This window comes from Echinops telfairi, unplaced genomic scaffold (assembly GCF_000313985.2).
Source record: "Echinops telfairi isolate 266 unplaced genomic scaffold, ASM31398v2 ScPeMD7_7424;HRSCAF=8462, whole genome shotgun sequence".
Classification (NCBI taxonomy): Eukaryota; Metazoa; Chordata; class Mammalia; order Afrosoricida; family Tenrecidae; genus Echinops; species Echinops telfairi.
In genome coordinates, this window is record NW_022111324.1 from 83,319,384 (window position 1) to 83,342,073 (window position 22,690).

The window sequence follows — 22,690 nt, forward strand, 5'->3', positions numbered from 1 at the left end:
CGTGTACAGTATGAGCCAATCAGTGGCAGTAATGACAGAGCATGCGCTGTTATGCAAAAACTGCGATAGAGTGAAGCCGCAGAAGTTGAAGCTCGAAGTGGCGAGGGTTCACTGTAGTGGGATTTCTGGATCTCATGCTATCTCGAGTTTTAACTTTAGGAAGTGCGATGCCATTTTGTAGTAGTAGTTGCATCATTTTACCATTTCTCTGGCAGTGTGTGAGAGTTCCCCACACATACACTTTCCAGCATTTGCTGTTTTCAGGGATTTTTAAAAATTAATTTTAAAAAATCATTGCCATTACTGCGTGGTTGAGTTGATAACTCATGGTTATTTTGATTTGAATTTCTGTAATGGTTAAGACTTATGAACATCTATGTATTTGATCGCTGCCTGTATATTTCTTTGGTATGTGTTTGTTTATATCATTTGTCTATTTTTAAATTGAATTGCTTATTTTTTCGTTGATAAAATGTTGATTTTTTTCTAGTAATTTTAGATTTAAAGTATTGTCAGATATGTCATTAACAAATTTTTGTTTTCTGTCTGTAGGTCCTCTCGTTATTTTTTTAGAGAAATATTTTTTAAGTTCATAACTATAATTTTTAGGAGGTTCCATTTTTTTAGTTTATCTTCTGTTTGTGAATTTTCAGTTATGTTTAATAGATTGTTTATCCCATATATTAGGGCCCCTAAGTTGGCTCTTATTTTTCTTCCATGATTTTTGTACTTTTGGGTTTTACATTTAAGTCTTTGATCCACCAAAAGTTCATTTTCATATATGATGTGAGGTGTGGATCCCATTTCATTTTTCTGCAAATGGAAGTCCAGTTTTGCTAACACCATTTGTTAAAGAGACTATCCATTGAATGGATTTCGGCCATTTATCTAAGGTGTGTTGGCCATGGGTAGATCCAGTTGCGTCTGGATTCTCAATATTTCATTGGTCAATGTTTCTATTATTTGACCAGTTCCAGGCTGTTTTGAGTACTATGGATGTATAGTAGGTTCTGATATTGGGAAGAATTAATGGAGTCCACTGTACATACCTTAGAATTCAGTTATCAATGGATATTTAACAAACATACAGGTTGTGTTTAAAGAAAATAGTAAAAAGTCTTTTCAAAATTGAAGGTTCTCAAATTTTACTTCATCTTGACCCTGTTAATTTTACAATTGTGATTTGGATGAAAGTTTTCAATGCAGACTGGGTTTCCATTCAGCTATTTATATATATTTTGTTCTAATCGCCACAATGTACCAGCACTCTTCCTACTGCCTCCCTGTCTTTGCCATTTTCTTTCCTCCTTTCTTGCCTTCTGAACTCAGGTGGTGCATTGTTTTCACAAGTGCATACTCCCCTAATGTTATTGTTTCCCTTACTGGCCTATTTTTGTGACCAAAACTTGTACCACCTGGGGTGAGTTCAGTTCCAGGCCTGGAAAGATGTCTAAGGACCGTCTCAGGGGCCTCACCAGTTCTTATCAAACCAGCAACCCTGATTAAAAAAATATATATTTTTATGGCTTTGAGTTTTGCTCTACAGTTTTCTTCTACTCTGTTCAGGACCTCAGACTTGTGACCCATGTAGGAGGACATGCTATATCTTAAATTTTTTTAAAAAAAACTTCATTTGAGTATTTCAGTGGCAGCGAAGTCTTTCAGTATTTGGACTGCCTTACCCATGTGGAAATTTTTTTTTTTTTTACTAATTATATAGATAGTTCCATGTGAACATTTGATATAGCTGGACTGCAACCAGTACCATATCTCTTTGGGGTCTTGTAAAGCTGTGGGAAAATGATGTGTACATCCCATGCAGATAGTTCTCATGGGACTACAGCATGAACGGACTAGGAATCAGGATGGTAAATTGTGTTTTTAGCCTTGTTTCTAATGAATAAAGATTTATAAGTGAATCCTCAGTCTTTCTTTGCCACCATTTCTGCAAATAAAATCGAGTGCTGATAAGTTGACCCTAGTCATCAGCTGGAACGAGAAGAGGCCCTGCTTTTCTGATGAATGAGCTCTTTCTAATCTGGAAGGGAGAACATTTGTCCACCTTAACCATTTCAAACCAGCCCCTCAGTCCCAACTCCCTGCGCAAATCATCTGAAGCTTTTTACATGCCTGGAAAAAGATACCGAATTGGCAAACATATGTGTGCCTCATTTCCTGGTTCCACATTTCTTCTTTTAGAGAAATATTCAAAAATGTTTTCCCATCCAGAGGAATTTACTTGTGTAACTCCCTTTAGTCTTTAAGAAAATTGATTGTGGCAGTGTTAATATTGTTGTCTTCCCAGGAGAGCCTTAAAAGGCAAGGCTTCCAATCTCCATAGGGAAAGAGGGATCTAATATGAAAACTGCTTTATTTTTATATTATGGTCCTATACAAATTGTACTTAATAGGTAGTATTCATTCCTTCGACAGATATCTAGTGAGCATCTGCTAAATGCTGGGAACAAAACTGTTATATGAGCAATAGATTCAAGTTAATGGGCAGTTAGTTGTAATATGCTCGTTCATAAAAATTTTTAGTTTGATTATAATTCTGAACTTATTTTAAGTTTAGTATGTATTGCTCTTTGTGACAACCAATTAGGTTTTTTACCATTTTTCTCTTCCTCATGCCCAGAACCCTGTATTATTTGGGATCAGCAGCTCTGTGCTTGGTTAAAAGATGACGTTATCTAGCTGTCTCTCCAGTTCTCTGTGAATATGTGATTAAATTTTGTCCCGTGAACATGACTGGAAGTGTCTGTTGGCGCTTCTGGAAGGCTACCTAAAAGGAGTTGGGGTGGGTGCCCCTTTTGCCCTCACTTTCCTTTTCTTGTCACCTGGTAGGTGGATGTGATGACTGGAGCTCCGCCAGTCATTCTGATAAGGAGGTAAAATTGAGAATCGAAGTCAGAGAGGTAGACATTTCTTACAGCCCTAATTATTACTGTCCTAGTAATCAACAGCCGTACTGACCCTGGCTGAGTACCACTAGAATGCTAGGTGACATATGTTGGTTTTAATATATACGTGTCTGGACTAATCCTTATTGAGTAAACTCATGTTTTCTTGGTCTGTTCCAATCTTAGCCACTTGCTTGTGAATGCTATCACTGACTAGACTCTGGGAGTCCAGATTTTCATAGTTCACCACTGCACTTATCTGCCCTTCATTTCTCCTAGTGGTGCTAATTTTGGATTGTGAATAAAGAAATACTCAGATTAATAAATATTGACAGCACTGTTCCTGAACAAATTATTCCCCAGAGTATTTTAAAACAGCGATTTCGAAGTGTTTTCTCCCGATCAGCAGCACTGGCATTAATTTGTTAGGAAATTTGTTAGCCTTCCCACAGTCATCTGGAATCAGCAACACTGGGGGAAAAGATATCATCCGTGTTATAGTGAGTGACTGATGCAGGCAAACGTTTGAGAATTGTTGTAATGTATATTCTATCTTTCATTATTCAGATTAACAAAGTGCCTAAACTTGGCCAGACTTCAGTAGACTTGTTTGATTAAAGAGGATGAAAATGGCAACTTGGAGTCTGCTTTGTTCTTTATTTATTTCCGAACTAAGAAATAGGCCCTGCAAAATAGACATAAATGATTACCAAAAATCTTCACAAAACACACACACACACACACACACACACACACACCTCTTCCAAAACTGAAGAATCAAAATGAACAATGTAAAGGAGTCAGTCATGTGACGATATGGGGGAACAGTGTCCAAGAGGACATTATAACAGGTATAAAGGCACCAGCATAAGAATGTGCTTGGCTGAGGTCACAAATATGGGCGAGAGCCTGCTTGGTTTATATTCTAATGGAATTTGGAAAGAAATAGGGATATTAAATAGAAGAGTATTATCATCTGATTTGTAATTTGGTAATCCCCCCTCTATCGTCTGTGTGAAATATAGACTGTAGAGAGCAACCGTGGAGGAGGAAAGACCAGTTCGGATATTGTTAAATGGTCCGGAGACAACAAAATTGTGGCTTGTATTAGAAAGCAAGGCTAGATAGGTCAGGATTGAGACATACTTGGGAAATAGACTGTATGGGGCTTGTTACAGGATTAGATAGGAGATGAACTTTTCAATGAGGCATCTTATAGGTAACTAATCATGATTTAATGAGTCCAGGTGGTGCAGTAATTAAGCACACAGCTGTTAACTGAAAGCTTGGTGATTGAAACCCACCAGCTACTTCTTGGGAGAAAGATGTTATGGTTTGTGTCCATAAAGATTATACCATTGGAAACCTTGGGGACAGTTTTACTCTGTCCTATAGGATCACTGTGAGTTAGGATTACCTCAGTGGCACATTTCATTATCTCATATACCTAAATGCACTTGACACTTGTGTTAGGCAGTGTTCTCTAGATAAATGAAACCAAGACACTCATAATTTTATATATATAAGAGAATTGGTTTATATAGCAAGAAGGAATATAACAGGCTATTAGTACACACAGCCGTACAGAGGGTTCAGTTCAACCCACTTTCATGGAACAGTTAATATACTGGAAGTCCTTCAACTTACATGGACTGCGGGGTGCAAGGTCAAGGAAGCAGATAGCAGAGCCCTCCCTGAAGCAAGGCAAGCCGAGTCTGCCCACAAGCAGCAAGCAGCAGCATGGGTCAGCAACAGTCAGTAGCACGGGAACTTAGTGAGGCAGGCCTGGATGGGATATGGAACACAAGCAATGCAAGGCAGCAGGATCCACCAGCCTCAAGTTCAAGCAATGTATGCACCAGTAGTGTGACGAAGCAGGTCTCAAAGGAGCCTCAAGCTCTAGTGACACGATACACGGGTTGGCCTGGCCCACAGGTAGTGTAACTCACAGGTTGAGGTAGAGAACTAGCTAAAACAGCAGCACTGATCACCAGAGAGTAAGGTGGCCAGGCGGTGGTGGTGGTGGTGGTGGTGGGGGAGTGGGCAGGCCTTGCAGAGCCATTTAGCTCTTTGCCCTTCAATCAACCTGCAACCTGATTAATCCCTTATGTTCTTATTGGCCAGGTTGGCACAATAAACCTACCTATCACAGCACATAAACAATATTTAATACATATGATTTGAACGGATGAAATGACATGTCCTTAAACATAAAGGACACATATATAGAAAAAGTAAACTTTAAATCATTACTATTTAATTAATGTATTCTAGTAGCAGAGGGATGAGGGCACTGACCATGATTTGGTGGAAAGGAAACTGTAAAGGGGTTGAGAACAGATTTAAGATAGAATTCTTCAATAGTTATGAGTTATCTTCTTTATCAAAGAAATTGATTTAAAAAAAATTGACGGTCATTCAGCCAATATCAACTCACAGGGATCCTCTAGTATAGGGTAGAATCACCCCTGTGAGTTTCCAAGACTGTAACTCTTAACGGGAGTAGAAAACCCCATCTTTCTCCCTCAGAGCGACTGGTGGTTTAAAACTGCTGAGCCTGCAGATCACAGCCTGACGTGTAAGCACTATGCAACCAGGGCTCCTAAAGAAAGTGAAAAAATAGATATAATTCTCAAAAATCTTTATGCTACTGAGATTACCTTCACTTACAAAAAGGCCAGCATAATGACAGCCAAGGACATTACTTTCTTTATAGTCCAATCCACAGCTCCAGTGCTAGGACCAGGGATAGGTTTTTAATATAAGATGTGTACATGACTCCTAGAGAAAATGATCCAAAGGAACAAACCTATGAAAGGTTCTAGTTTTCTAGCTATCCAGAACAAAGTTCTTGAAGAATATAAATTGTACAAATTATGAAAATGTGCATGTCTTTTTAGCCTCAAAAAACTAAGACCTTCTCTTGGCATGACTTGAATGGTTCATACTTGATAACTTTATAAGAATGTGTGTTTATAGAAAGCCTTATAGAATGTGTGTTTACAATCAAGTTGCCAACATATATTACTTTTCTACATTTTTCCAATTGCTACACCATCTTCAGAACCCTGGTGCCATAGTGATTATGTTGTGGTTACATAGTGTAAGGTTGGCAGTTTGAAACCCCCAGCCTCTTCAGGAGAAAGATAGGGCTTTCTACTCCTGCAAAGAGGTACAGTCTCAGAAACCCACAGGGACGGTCTACCCTGCTCTATAGGGTCATCATGAGTGGTCATTGACTTGACAGCATGAGATACTGTCCTCTTGGGACACTGTTACCCCATATCTTTACATGAATGAATCCTTTCATTGATGATTTAAATTCTTCTCTTTGGGAGATATGTATGTTGTATGTATATGTCTATGTGTGGGCAGTGTGAAGATTTTTGAAAATAATATTAATTTCTCTAATAGAACATTTCATTCTTTGCTCTATTGTGAAGATGTTGTCCTGCCCTCTGCCCCACCATTCGTGTTACTAGTGCAGCTGCAAGTTACCCTATGGGAATGCACCTACCTCTGAACAAAGCCAAGCAGCCGAATCATTGTGCCTAACATCAACGGTTTGTATTTGTTTTCTCTACTAGTTAGAAACTATTTTAAGATACAAAAGATTCATTTTAGAATCAACCACGGTCTCCAGATCATTATAGAACACATTACGGGGACTTTTTTAAAGTCACTTGAAAAAGTTTTGACACATAAAACAAAAATTGCAGGCTAAATGTCAAAACAGTATCCGCACGGCTTCCACAGTGGGCCTACTGTACTATGTCTAGAGAAAACTTGGCAGTTTGTCTAAGAACAAGTCAATAACAGGAACTCAATCATAAATGCCCTGGTTTCCTGCTAATACAGCCCTCTCGGCTACTAACAGTGCAGAAGCCTACATGCTTCAACAACAGCTGGCGGCAGAGTCTGACAGGGGAGGCAGTATTATTTTTAAATTGTAGAATTGTTTTTCATAGATTTCTTTTTCTTACATATTCTTTCCTAATTTTACCATCATTTTTCATTTCAAAATTGAATAAATGTTCTCAAAGTGACAGAAAAGACTACATTGGAATCAATAAATGTAGCTCCCCTAACCCCCTAGTGGCCTCAAGTAACTTCAGCTACATAAGCATCAGCCTTTTATTAATTGGACAAGCCTTCAAAAGCGAGGAGAAGTAATGTATGTTGGCAACTTGATTAACAGGCTTTCTATGAACACGCATTCCTATAAAGTTATCAAGTATGAACCATTCAAGACACACCAAGAAACCTTTCAAAGGAAAATACAGCAAAGACGGCTGGAAAAGTGGGGTTCACATCCCCCAGCCAGGTGCTTGTGTTACTTGACTTACGCTGATTTTCTGCAGAACCTGTCAAGTGTAAAAACCAGCAATTACTTCCTCAGGGACTGTGCATATGTTCTGGGGGACCTTCTTTGTTTCCTCTTCTGGGCCAGCCATTCTTCACTATGGTCTAGGACCGTGGTCACACGTCATCCTTATTAGAGTAAGAGGGTTTGGGGCTTGATAGCTGGCCATTCCGTTGAGGTAAACCACAGCACACCTGGCACCTTCTAAATTAAGTGGTTCCTTCTTGGCACTCTCTGTTCTATACCTTGGTTGAATCTCTAATCTCTGAGCCGATGGTCTCTTCTGGCTCCCATTTTCTCCTCAGAAGAAGCCAATGTCCTGACTGGCCTACTAAGGCCTTCAAAGGAACTACAGTGGTGCAGTGGTTAAGTACTCAACTTAACTAGAATTTTGATAGTTTGAAGTCATTAGCCACTCTGAGAGGCAAAGACGTGGCTTCCACAAAGGTTATTATTGTTAGGTGCTGTTGAGTTAGCTCTGACTCATCGCCCCAATACGTACAACAGGATGGAACATTGCCTGTGCCATTCTCACTGGGAGCCCTGATGGTGTGGTGGGCGATACACTGGGCTGCTGACCACAGGTTAGTTGAAAATCCCCAGCTAGTCCACGGGAGAAAGATGAGACCTTCTACTTCCATAAAGAGATTCCATCTTGGAAACCCAAAGGAGCGCTTGGTTCTATCTTGCCTTATAGGGTTGCTTGGATTTAGAAGTGACTCGATGGCAGTACGTTTTCTGGTTTGTTTGAGTGCCAGCCTCACAATTGTTTTTATGTTTGAGTTCCCTGTAGCAGCCCCTGTGTCAATCCATCTTGTCAAGAGTCTTCTTTTTCATTCACCTTCTACTTTTCCAAGTATGGTGTCTTTTTCCAGGGACTGGGGAGATATGTTATCTCTCCTGATAACATATCCAAAGTGCCCGAGATGAAGTCTTGCCATCTTTACTTCTAAGGAACATTTCGGTTATACTTGACCCAAGTTAGATTTGTTGGTTCACTGGTAGCCCACCATACTTATAATATTCTCCTCCAACACCGTAATTCAAAGACATCAGCTCTTCTCCAGTCTTCTTTATTCATTGTCCAGCTGCATATAAAGTGATTGAAAATAACCATAGTTTGGGTCAGATGCCCCTTAGTCCTCAAAGTGATATTTTTGCTCTCGAACATTTTGCAGTATATCTTGTGTAGCAGCAGATTTACCCAATGCGATAAGCCGTTTGATTTGCCTGTGCATCCAAGTAAAATGAAATCTTTAACAGCTTTAATCCATACATATCGCAGCCTCAGACATCCTGTGGGGAAGTTCTTCTGTCTGCTAGGAGCATTTTTCAAGCAGAATTGGATTTGTGTTTTCAAGTCCTTCAGGAAATGGTTGCTGCTCCTCCCGTGGTGTCATTTTCTACTACATCCACTCCTCATGTATTGGCTGTCTTGTTCTCTGATATTTATCATTTACGACAATAGCAAAAAAATCTACTATTTGATTATTTTGTGCATTAATATGTGTATCTGGCAGTAAATGAATGTTGAGCTGGGTGAGAGTAATGGTGACTGTGATGGTTAAGGTTTTACATCCACTTGGCTGAAACACGATCGTCAGTGGTTTGGCGTTATGTAACTGGTAATGTAATATAGCAGTTAAATAAGGGTGTAGACATCTTCCATTTTGTAATCTGATGTAGTTATCCTCCATTTTAACTTAATACCAATTTCTGCATAATTACCTGCTCTGTGGAACCTAACCATGTAGATTCATGAGGACTGTACTTTTCCTCTGTTGGACGGTTCTGCCTCTCTTCCTATTCTTTGAATGCCTGAAGTACTTGCCTAGCTGTTAAAAAAAGGATTCGGGTCTTTAACAAAAATTGAGTGATTTTATTTGAATACACAATGATTCATGAACTGGGCAGCAACCCAAACCTAAAGTGGCTAGTAGAACCACCCACAGGAAACAGTCAGGGGTTTATATAGCAAGAACAAGGAAGTTAGAGACTTAATCAAGGTTTGACATTTATGAAGATGGGGTAAAGAATATCCAAATAGCACACAGTAATAAATGTGGACAGCTGGTGATCAGGTTGCTTATTTTGGACAGTCAAAAGAAATAGTTTCTTTAGGCATATAGCACATGCTGGGGCTGTTAGTTATTTCTGTGCAGGTGATTTCTTTAAGATTTTGGAACCTTTTAGTCCTTCAGTTGTTAGATCCCAGCAAGCCTTGAAGGTATACATTTTTATTTTTATATATCTTAGGGCATTTAGCCTTGCTATTTCTTCTACGTGGACCATTCTTTTCTCAGCCAGGTGATTTGCTCTCTGTCTTCCAACATATCTGCTGAACTGACCTCTTCTCTTGTGGTCGTTTTTGAATCCTATTTGTTATAGCAACCTTCCACTTCCTGTTCCCTCCCTCTGCTTTATCCTTTCCTGTAGCTCTTTTCCACCCCTGGCATGCTTATTCCTTTATTGTCTGTCTCCATTCACTGGAGTACAAACTTCATCATATCAGACTTGTTTACTAGTATAATCCGTACTATTTAGAATAACAGTTGATACCTAGTACGCGTGCAATAAATATTTGTTTTAGAAAGGAAGGCTGTGTTTTAGAGGTGTTTGTACTTTGCTTAAGTCTTCCCTCAGTTCCTGTGGATAAAATACAATCATATAAGAAGAGGGTCAGAAAAAAAGAGGAAGACCTTCACGGAGACAGACTGACACAGTAACTGCAGCAATGAAACATGACATGGCGAAGTTTGTAGGGATGGCATAGGACAGGCAGTGTTTCGTTCTGTTGTATATAGAATCACTATAAGTCTGAACTGATGTGATTGGCACCTAACTATAGCAACAACAACTGTGTTTCTCATCAGCTATGGGCAGTAATAATATTTTTTCTACCAATTGAAATGTTTACCTTTTGAAAATTTTTGCTGCTCAGGCTTTTCATTTATTCACGTTTGACAATTATTTCTTGTATCTGCCATATATGTAGTAGTAGTTTTGAATACTGCTGACAAGTGGTTAATAAGCAGGTCAGAGTCTTACTCAACAGGAGCATATACTTGAATGGGGGAGACTGATGTGCAGGGTGCCTGGCAGATAGTGGGGTTGGGTTCCAGACCAAATACCATAATAAAACTAGCCACCCATTGTTTTCTCTACATATAACTTTTATAGTTACACTTTAGTCTGTTCATGTGTGATAAATTGCATTGTGATAAAGTATGAAGTATTGTGAATGACCAAGTGTGAACTAAAGGAAGACACGAAGGAAAGTGATGGGAAAAACTATGGTGCTGATGGATCTGTTTGAGGCCAGGCTGCCACAAACCTGCAGCTTGAAAAAAAAATTGCATCTGTGACGTGCAACAGAGCAAACAAACACAATCAACTGAGGTATGCCTGTAATTTCAGATCATTTCAACAAGGGCTACAATGACTTGGGAATCCATTGGTCCTGAGACTGACTACATTCTATTGTGTGATAAGGAAGGCCCTCTGAGGAGGCATTCTCCAAATTCACTGCCATGGAGCAGATTCTGACTGAGAGTGACCCTATAAGATAGAGTAGAACTACCCTTTTGGGTTTCGGAGGCAGTAAAACATCCAGGGAGCAGGATGGGCAGCTTCTGCTATTTTTGAACTGCTGACTTTGCAAGTAGCAGCCCAACTAGTAACTCACCACACCCCCCAGTGCTCCCTTTGAGGAGGTATTATAGAGCCTCCAAATGGCGGGAACACCCTAGCAGCCTGGAGGAGGTGTTCCAAAAGCCAGAAAAGCATGCCAAGGCCCTAAGTAGGTGGCGGTTAAGGAAACAAAAAGGTCTAAGTAGACAGTCATCAGGGGAAGGAGCCTCCAGTGGGGGAGAGTCAAGGGGGAAGGGAAAGGAATGGAACCATAAGAGGACAGAAAGCAAGTTCGGGCTGGATTGTGTTGGATTTTGTGGGCTGCATTGTACAATTGGAAATGTGGACACTGTATTCCAGTTGAAATGGAAGTGGTGTGGAATGAGGGTATGAAAGTCTCCGAGGTTCTGTGAGTTGTGTCAGGGAATTTATTTTTTTGGAATTACTATTGCTAAGGTCTAGGATCCCTGGTGGTGCAGTGGTTAAAGTATTTGGCTGTAAACAGAAAGTCTGGCAGTTCAAACCCAGCAGCTATTCATTGGGAGGAAAATGTGATGGTCAGCCTCATAGAGCTTAATGGCCTTGGAAACGCTAAGAGCCAGTGGGCCTCAGTCTATAAGGCCACGCAGACAGAATCTAGTCAACAGCAGTGAGTAGGGCTGTTAATGCAGAAGAGAGAGATTTTGGTGTACTATTTAATTTTTGTTACCATCCACAACGTTAGACTTTTTTAGTAAGTTTGGGAACTATCTCAAGTATTGAATAAACACCACCATATATGGCACACATAAACGTTAAAAAACACAAATCAAAAGGAAACTTTTCATTATTCTGACCATGAGAAGTGAGCCATATTGGATTGTGAGGTTTCTATATGACAAGGGAAATTATGTTTTTCTAAGCTTGTAGGAAAGAGAAATCAGTGGGGGGTTAGAGATTAGCTCTGACACTCTGTGAGGGAAGAGACTGTCTCCTCTGTCTAGGCCAGCGGTTCTCAACCTTCCTAATGCTGCGACCCTTTCATACAGTTCTTCATGTGGTAGTGACCCCAATGATTAAGTCATGCCATGCTGCTCCTGCTCCAGTTTGTGTCATGGTAGCACCTAGAATGACTATGTTTGGGAATGAGAGGCAAATTGTCTTCGTAGAGCACTTCAAGGAAGTGGGAGACTTTCTTATTTGTGCTGAGGAAAATGTCCAGCCTGAGCCTTCTTTTCTGGTTTGCTCCCAAAAATCTGAGAACTAGGGATTTCTCTTTGTGCTGCTTCCCAGTGAAGACAAACTTCTGGGCCAGGCAGTCTTACAGGAAACAGAGTCATTTTTATAGACCTGGCCATTGACATGGGCAGGTTTAGCAACCAACTCAGACCACACAAGGAGTGGGAGGAACCGTTGGCACCAAAATCTCCAACCCTCCAGCAGAGTCCTCTCTTCCTAAAGCGTTCTCTGAAGCCAGCCCTTTAGGCTCTGTCCTGCCTCTCTGTTAGGTGACTAGCGCCATCCCATGAGGGCTTTGCTTTCATTCTTCGTTTTCCACAGGAGAATTGTATAGCCCCAAATCACTTGGCTGAGTCAGGATAATGGAACAATTTGATGTGAGGGTGGAGAAAAGCCTTTGGCATTGCTACCTAACACACTTTCCAATAAAATAAGTAATGGGGTGTGGTAATTATAATGTATGTGTGAGTTTGCTAATAGCATTGCTTTCATGCTGAGTTTTATTGGTTCTTCATTGAAGAGATTACTAAAACACAAGGTAAGGAAGTTCCCTCCTTTAGAAGGGTTTGGAACTGCTGCTGGGCACAGACATTTACCTCCTTGACCTGCTTAATATAGAAAACCCAGGCTTAAGTTATCACATTGGCTTGGTTTTTTGTGTATGTTTATAGCAAGTAAGTATTCATTTAGCATCAAGTTTCCGATAATCATATCTCATATATTCATTATCATTAGAGTTGTACTATTGTCTAATTAATGTAAGCTAGCTCTTATGTCTTTCATTTAGTTTTAAGACAGGTATGCTTTGGACATGGGTAGGAGACCTGGGAGCATTGTGGTTACTCACAGCTGCTTCATGAGCAAAAGAAGGGATGCGGCATCAAAAACTCACAGGGGCAATTCTGCCTGTGCTAGCAGGTCTATATGAGTCAGCAGGGACTCAGTAGCAGTGAGTTGGGGGGTTGATTTTGGACAGGCACTCTCTTGCTTTTCTAAAACTGTTCGCACCTTAAAATTCCCTTTGGGAATGCTTTTGGTGTAGCGTGATTGGATGTCAAACAGAAAGTTATAAAGATTGGCACTGACAATTTCCCCTCTGGTTGACAGAGTGTCCCTCTTGTTTAACCTTTTCCTGTGTTTTTTAACTGATGTCTTTGTGTACCTCTTACCACCTTTTTGACAGTTGGGGTGGTATTCTGTTAGAAGTTAAATTTGCTCTGTCCTCAACTGCCCAGAACAAGGCAAGAGGTAAATAAACCACAGGCAAGCCTGCTGTATGATCTACAGTTTCTCTAGATTTGTTTTGGACCCAACACTCAATGTAGGACTCAAACCCTGTTGAAAAGTCATAAACACAGTTACAGAGGGTAGCTAAGACTTTGCAACAGAATTCCATACTAAACAGCAGGGATTTTCACCCAAGTGTTTCTCAGTGGTGTGTGCCTGTGCCCTGCACTGTGACTAACTTTTGGTAAGTGTACATTCGGCTTGGTCTTGGCATCAAAAGTAAAACACAACTTAGAATCCAACCCAAGGTGTGTGCACAGCAGGTGTTCATCAGTGCAGTGAAGGAAACAAACCACCAGGGGGCTCACACTTACAGCATCTAAATATTTTAGTCCATAATTTCACTTATGTTTCTTAATTCAAAGAGATTATCTAATATAAACCATTGTTAGAATTAATCGTTCCCCTATAAAGTCTTATAATGCTAAATAAAGCAGGATAGACTGGTTTGGTTGTGTCATTGACTAATATGTACCAGGTTTTAGACATACTCATTTTGTTCAGAACTTCTCGATCTCTTTCCCTTTTGGGTTGAATTAAGTACCGCCAAATGTCCTTTAGAATGAGATAATCATTTGCTTATTTTGATAGCTGTGTTGTTGCTAGGTGCTGTTGTGTTAGTTTGAACTCATAGTGGCCTATGTACAACCAGAAACAAAAACCAAACTCACTGTCATCCAGTTGATTCCAACTCATCGCGAGCCTACAGGACAGGGTAGAACTTCCCCTTTGGGTTTCTGAGATGTAACTCTTTATGGGAGTAGAAAGCCTTATCTTGCTCCCTCAGAGCAGCTGGTGGGTTCAAAGATCTGACCTTGTGGTTTGTGGCCCAACATGAACCACTATGTCACCAGGGCTCCTATGTACAACTGAACAAAAAAGATGTGTGGTCCTTCCCAATCCTGACATTGCTTTGTTTGAGCCCATTGTTGCCACCACGATATTATCTTATTGAAGGTCTTCTTTTTTGCCACTCCTGTAATTTACCAAACATAATTCCCTTCTCCAGAGACTGGTCTTTCCGAACAACATAGCCAAGTACATAAACTGAAGTCTCACTGTCTGCTTTGAAGGAGAATTCTGGCTGTTCTTTCAATAAAAATTTGCTCATTCTCCTAGAAGTCCATAGTCTATTTAACATTCATTTCCAAAACCATAATTCAAAAATATCAATTCTTCTCTAATCTTTCTTATTCATTGTCCAACTTTAGCATGCATACGAGGTGATTGAAATGCAGGTGCATCTGAATCTTCAAATTGACTTTTCTGCTTTTTAACACTTTAAATCAGTCTTGCCCAATGCAATAGCTCATGTCATTTGATCTCTTGATTACGGCATCAATGAGCATTGATTGTAGATCCAGGGAAGATAAAATACTTGACAGCTTCAATATTTTCTGTATTTATTATCATGTTATTTACTGGTCAGGTTGTATTTTTTTATGATGAGATGTACTTCATACTTAAGATAGTGATCTTTGATCTTCATTAGAAAGCACTTCCAGTCCTCTTCACTTTTAGCAAGCCGAGTTAACTAGTCTTCATGGCACACAGGTTGTTAACGAGTCTTCCTCCAATCCGATACTGCATTCTTCTTCATATAGTCCAGCTTCTCAGATTGCTCGCTGAGTACACAGATTGAATAGGAATGATGAAAGTATATGCGTACATCCTTGGCACATACATTTTGTGATTTTTAAACCAACCAGTAGCCCCTTGTTTTCTTGTTTTGTTAAGTTACTGCCTCTTGATCTATGTACAGGTTGTGCATGAGTACAGTTCAGTGTTCTGGAAGTCCCATTCTTCCCAGTGTTATCCATAATTTATTAGGAGCTGCACAGTCAAATGTCTTTGTATAGTTAATAAGACACAGATATGTATATTCCTGGTATTCTGTACTTTCAGCCAAGATCCGTCTGACATCAGCCAGGATAGCCTTTGTTCCAAGCCCTCTTCTGAATCTTGCTTGATTTTTCTGGAAGCTCCCTGTAGATGGATTGCTGCTAGCATTTTTGTATTTTCTTCAGCAAAATTTTACTTGTGTGTGATATGGATGACATAGTGTTTGATAATTTGCACATTCTGTTAAATCACCTATTTTAAAAAATGGATTCAGAGATGCATCTTTTCTTGTTGATTGGAGCAAATAAGCACTTCCAATGTTGCATCTGATCATTGGAACATCTCAATTGGTGTGCGTAGACTTACAGAGGCTGGTTTTTCTTCAAGGCCTTGCATGCCTTCTATCAATACCATCAGTTCTTAGTTATATGCTACCTCCTGAAATGGTTGAATGTTGACCACTTATTTTTGTTACAGTGAGTCTGGGTGTTCCCTGTCTTTTCTTCTGATGCTTCCCGTCTGTCTTCAACTGCCCGGCACAAGGCAGGGGAGAAATAAATCACAGGCATGCCTACTGTTCAGTGTTGCAACACAACACTTGATTTTTAAAACAAGTTTGTTCTGCTTGAGAAATGCTGAACGTGTTTTTCCCTTTTTGTTTTCTAATCCCAGTTCTTTGTGTATTTTTTATAATAGGAACTTTATTTTCTCTTCTCAAGGGCCCTTTGAAATATCCAACTGTTTCCCCCCGCCCATCATATTTTCTGTAGCTACTACATTGAAGAGAAAGTCTGATGATCTCTTCTGACATCCATTTTGTTCTTTTCTTTCTCTCGTGTTTTTAATATCTTTTTGCTTTTTTCATGTGTGATGTTCTTGATATCCTAGAACTCATTCAATCTTTGATCATTAGTGATGCTTGGGTGAAATATATTCTTGGCATGGTCTCCTGATTCAGATGAGATGGACTTGTGTTGACTTTCTTCAGCTGTAACTTGTACTTGCATACAAGCAACTGGTGGTCTCTTCTGCAGTTGGCTTCTGCCTGATCATATTGAACTTTTCTATTGTCTCTTTCCACACTTTTAGGCGACCTAATTCCTGTGTATTACATCTAGCCAGGTCCAGATACATAGTTACCGTTTATGTTGTTGGAAATGGTATTTCCAATGAATTAGCTATTGGCTTTGCAAAATTCTACCTGATAATTAACGGTGTCTTTTCTATCACCATGGCCATACTTTCCAATGACTCATCTTTCTTTGTTTTCTCCTTTCATATCCAAATGATTAGTAATTATGAATACGTCTGTCTTGCATGTTTGATCAGTTTCAGATGGCCGAGGTTGGTGAGAACCTTCAATTTCCTCACCTCTGGCATTAACAAGGAGCCCTGGTCATGCAGTGGGGTATGTGCTGGACTGCTAACGATAAGATCAGCTATTTGAACCCACCTTCCACTTAGTGGGTAAAAGAGAAGGCTTTCTATACCTTTGAAGATTAACAACCTTGGAAATCCACAGGAAGCAGTTCAATTCTGCTCTGTAGGGTTGCTATGAATCAGAATCAGCTCGATGTCAATGAGTTTTATGTGACTTGGTCTAAGTGGTTGGTGTATAAATTTGAATAATAGTCATATTAACTGATTGTAAGAATATGGATATTATCGCTGACATTACTGTACCTCAAGATAGGTCTTGAATTGTTCTTTTTGAGGAAGAATGTGATGCTGTACTTTTTCAGTTTATCATTCCCAGTAGACTAAACCATAAGATTGTCTGATTCAAAATGGCCAATATCAGCCCATGAAGTTCACTCATGCCTAGGACATCCATTTTTTACATCTTCCAGGTTTCCTGTACTTTGTACATTCCACTTTTTGATGATCCGTGGGTGTTTGCAGCTATTTCTTTCACTTTGAATCTTGTGACACCAGCAAAAGAAAGTTCTCAACCTTTACTCCACCCACTTCATTCAAGTCCACTCTGCTTTGAGGAGGCAGCTCTTTTTCAGACATGTTTTTAGTGACTTGTAACCTGAAGTACTCATGTTCTTATACTATATCAGACTAATGGTTTGTTGCTCTCTGAAAGACTCTCACCGCCATTTTTTTTGTTTTCAAAAATAGATGGTCAAGTCCTTTTCCTAGTCTGTCTTAGTTTGGACGTTCTGTTGAAACCTGTGTACTATGAATGACCCTGCTAGTATTTGAAATACTAGTAGCATAGTACAAAAATTCTGCAGAGGCCATAGCTGACCTCTTCTGGCTACACAGGAGAGGAGAATCCAACTTCTCACTAGCCCAAGGTCTATTTCCGCGAAGCAGAAGTCAGACCTACCTTCACCCCCCTCCCTCCTTGCCCCCATCCTTCTTTACCCTCTTCTGACATCAACTGCTCCCCCTACAATACTTCACATTTTTGCTGGGTTTAATGATTTGTTGCAAAGGCCAAACAGAACTCAGAGAACACTCACTGTTATGAGAGTTTATTAGGGTAGTTAACAGGTTACCACAAGCCAGGATCAGAAAGCATTAAGGGTATAGTCTTTTGTCCATAGTAGTGCCTCTCCTCAACCAGCAGGGAAACATCTCTTTGGTCTTCAGCCTCTCAGCCACACAATCCCTTGACTTCTGCCTCCATGGGACAGAGTGCCAGCCTGCTGCTCTGCCTCACAGTTTATAGTCTCAGTGCTGCTGCTCTGTTTTGTTTCATGGTTTTCTTGCCTTTGCCTCCGGTTGTGGCCAGGCTCCTTTGCTCTTGCCTTTGCCTCTGGTTGTGGCCTGGCTTCTTTGCTCCTTTGCTCTGTTGTCTCTGGTTGCAGCATCTGCCACTTTAGACAGAGATCTCAAATATGTTCCACTGGTGACCCTTCTTCCTTGATGCTTGTGGTAGTTACATAATCTGTTGTCAATATGAGACTTAAGAGTGAAGGAGTGGAGTTTAGCCTGTCAATCAGGTAACATGATGACCTCATTTGGAGGCACTAAGGAGATAAATAGATTGCTGGAAGTGGGACACACTCCCTGCGAGACATTTCTGACGATGAGTCTAATGGAGCTACACTGATGCAGCCAGAGCCCTGGGAGCTGGAGGAGCCAAGTGGAGACCTCTGCCAGTGCTGATATGCTTCTTTTGCCACTGGATCCACAAGACTTTCCACCCACTTGCCTGTGATCTTCCTGCATTCGGCATCATTGCATGTGTTTGTAGATTGGTATTGGACATATGGACTAATATCAGATTTATGGACTTGATCTGGACTGAGCTGGGATGTTTACTCAATGTTCAATTGCTCTTGTATATAAAGCTCTTTCTATACATATATGAGTATCTATGAATTTGCTTCTCTAGTCCACCCAGACTAACACAGTGCTCTTGGATTTCTCTCTCTGTTCCTGGTTCTCAGATGGCTCATTCTTATAGCCAGAGGAGTGGAAACTGGAACTGAGTCATTCCTCTATTATTGCTATGCATGCCCCATTTACATGGTCTCACCCAGTCTACCCATAGACATGGATAAAATAGCCATATTAAGAAATTGTACTTTGCCAGTATCACAGCCACATGGAAGCCACCACAGTAGGACAAACTGACAGGCCAGTGGTGAATTTTGATATTTACTATCCACAGTTACAAATAAATTTAATAATTTGATATCTTTAACTGTAAGCTGTCAGCCTCGAATATATTGTCCTATTTTTGTACCTACAGTTCTTTAGAAACTAAAGAGGATCGCTTCTCGGCCTTTTGGCTAAGATCAAGTGTAGAAACTAAAGAGGAGACACACAATACTTAATAAAGGAACATACAATTTTGATGAACTTTTTATATTTCTAAGGAGCCCTAGTGGTATAGTGGTTAGGCATTGGGCTGTGATCTGTGTGGTCAACAGTTCAAAACCAGCAGCAGCTCTATGGGAGAAAGACTGGGCTTTCGATTCCCATAAACAGTTACAGTCTCGGAAATGCACAGGGGTCGCTATGAGTCAGCATTGACTCCATGGCAGTGAGTTTGGTTTTCTATTTATGTTTGTCAGGAAGGATCAAGATCTATGAGAAGTTAATGTCGTTATAGCTTCCTATTAACATGGGAAAGACTACGATGACAAACATTTATTTTAGAATATAGGCAAAAAAGTTTAAAGAAAATCACCCTGAAGATAAGCACTTTCCCCCAGCAAAGTACTAGTATTTTAAGTTTGGTTTTCATACTTTTGATTTTTCAGTCACAGATTTCCTTGGAGTAGATCCCCCTCTCACCCCCCCCCCCCCGTGTGTTTAAGGCATGATGGAAAATAAAGCACTTATTCACAAAGCTGTTATCTAATTTCATGTATATTTGGTTTCTGTTTCCTTTTTATATATTTTACACTACATATTTAGAAAAGGGAAAAGAAGGCGATATTCAAAAATAGTGTTTTTCCTTTGTACTAATTCTCAAGTAGTATTTTACTTTAAGCTTTTGCTGAAGACTAATACAGTAAGTTTTTTAAAAGCTATTTTAGAATATCATGGTTTTATTTATGATTGTTAATCCCATATAACTTAATTACCTCAGAAAAGAAACCAAGATCTATAGTGACAGTATGGGATCTATATTTTCTTTTTCTTTTTTTTTGACATAAAAGGCTGGTAATTCCAAAGATTTTTAATGAGTGCTTGTTACTAATAGAATAGCATTTACTGAACTTTGCTTGGCTGTGCTTGGCCAGATACTGTGCTACTGTCTTGGAAAATCTTGATATATGTTCTATTGATTATATGAATTTTCCCTTCTTAATATTGTTAGCTATGTGGTAACCAAGTATCTTAAACAATGGATCTTTGTTAAGGTATTAATTATGGCAAGGGAATACATGTGTTGGGGGAAAAAAAAAAAGCTTGAGCTCCACAGAGGAAGCTGTATGCATATGGCCCCCTCCCCATAATTAGGAAAACAAAGCAAAATAAAAACTTGAGTATGTGTATTGTTGTGTGCTGTTGTGTTGATTCCAATGCACAGTGCTATGAATGTGTGTGTACAGTACTTTTAAATCCTATCTATCTTTGTATTTGTAGATTCATATAAAAATAATATGCTTGTCACTATGATAAATGAATTAGAGATGTGAAACATGATGATTGATGAAGTACGGAAGTAAAAGTAATAGAAAATGTTCAACAAATGCTTAATGTTCAACTATTAGATTTAAACAAACATCCACCCTATGGGGACACCCTGTGGGGAAGTTGACTTTTAAGAGTGGTGAAATATGTTTTACTTTCCTTATTTGTATTTCTTTACATAATTTACAATTTCTTTTGCTAACAAATATAGAGAGCACATTTTGCTCATTCAGTGTTTTTCATGTGTGATACCAATTACACTAATCATGTACAACCATCCCTAATAGTCATCGTCAAATTGTCTATCTTCCTAAATATAGACTCGATATTTCCCCAACACCATCCCACCCATATCCTATACCCTCACCCTAGGTAACTACTAATAAACTTTGGGCTCTATACTTCCTCTTTCATGGGAGTGAGATTCTATAGCATTGGTCCAATTGTGATTGATTTCCTTTACTCAGCATATTGTTTTTAAGATCCATCCATGTTATAACATGGGATCTCAAAGATGTTTGCATTATGAAACTACCATTTCCTCTTTTAAAAAATCTTCTTAATTTTCATTTCATTTCAGGTGTTTCTTCAGAAATTACTTTGAATTTAAAAATTAAGCTTTGATGTCATGCAAATCACCTAGCTATAAAATACAAATGAGTCTCCATCTTTCCTTCACCTCGGGTACATGCAGTCCAGCCACTGACCAAGCTGAAATTAAGTAAGAGTTTCTCAAGGCATGGCGACACCCTAACTTGACTTTATCATGCTAAGTTGTCCTTTTTCTATAGTACTTTCACTAAACTTCTAGTATTTCAGAATCCATGTGTCCTTTTCATGTGTATTTGCCACTTTTACAATCTTAGAATGAAATTCTAGGATGACATATCTTAACTGCACACATTCTGTTTTAAAATCCATATCATAACTTTACTACAATAAAAGAAAAGAGGGAAGTCATTTATAAGAAAATATGTATTTCAAAAAAACACATTTCAATGTGTAACTACAGAGTCACTAGGACATTTAATGACCCAGTCAGACACCTCTGCTGGCGACTCCTGGATGTGGTGGCTACAAACGCAGACTGTGACAAGCGTGTGGTGAGGCGACTCATCATGACAGGCTTTGCTGTTGGCGGTGACAGTTTTTGAAATGTTCAAATTTGGAATTAAATAGTATAGTCTTTCTTAGATTGGCACACCCTTTGTGCTTCTGTACAAACCGAGTTTGTTTCTGTGCTCAGTAATTATAAGCAGGCTTTTTCTCCACATGAAAGCAGGAGGTGGGAAGTAGTGAGGGGGTACCGGGCAATCTTTGACCATTGGGACTGCCCTGGGCATTGCAGGACCTAGCATTCCTGGCCTCTACCCACTAAGTACCAGTAGTAGCATTCTCCAGTATTTGTGACAGCCAGAATGCGCTCACAACTTTCTAAAACTCTCAGGCTGATAGATCTATGGATTATTAGAAACAGTGGTTTGAATCCAGCAAATCCCTTGGTCATTTTCGCTCAACACGCCTGCTGAGAACGCTCTTGGCAGGCAAGGTTCTAGGAGCTGAAGAATAGAAAGTGGGTTACACAGCTCTTTCCCTGAGGGAGCTCAAATACACCTCACTGATCATATGGCCATAGTCAGTGGTTCTCAACCTTCCTAATGCCGTGACCCTTTAGTACAGTTCCGCATGTTGTGGTGACCCCCAACCATAAAATTGTTTTTGTTGCTACTTCAGAACTGTAATTTTGCTATTGTTATGAATCGTAATGTAAATATCTGATATGCATGATGTCTTCAGTGACCCCTGGGAAAGGGTTGTTCAGCCCTCAAAAGGGTTACGACCCACATGTTGAGAACCGCTGCCATAGGTGAATCCAGAAAACTCAAGTCTGAATCATTTTGAAGGTAAGCTGCTCTCCTTCCACCTCTATGCCTTCTTCTGGCCTTTGGAGGCCCTTCAAACAATAGCCCGGCACACACTGCCATCAGGAGGCCCAAGGGCTGAACTCCAGCTAGGCCTTTCCTGGAAGTGAGACCTGGAGCAAAGACCTAACCGAAGGAAGCCTCTATCCCCTCAACCATGGATGAGAGGGTGATATTACTTACATAATAGGATAGCACATAAAAGTTAGGTAAAATTTGTGTGTGTGTAAAGACCAGCATAATGCATTATATGCAGTAGTGACTGCTTTAAAATGTTGCCTTTTACTATATACTTATTAAAGAGAGAAAATATAAGTCTTTAAGTAATTTGGGTTAGTTACTCTAATATAAATTGCATTATATATGTATATATTTGTATACATATTTCTTATATATAATAAGAATATATATGTGTGTGT

General features: G+C 39.6%; 1 protein-coding gene and 1 pseudogene across 1 annotated transcript in view; both read left to right on the forward strand.

Annotated features, from left to right (window-relative positions):
* Positions 1–22,690, forward strand: part of GMDS (GDP-mannose 4,6-dehydratase) — a 698,702-nt gene that overhangs the window by 45,111 nt on the left and 630,901 nt on the right. The gene's annotated exons all lie outside the window — the stretch shown is intronic.
* Positions 18,976–19,148, forward strand: LOC115872392 (annotated as a pseudogene).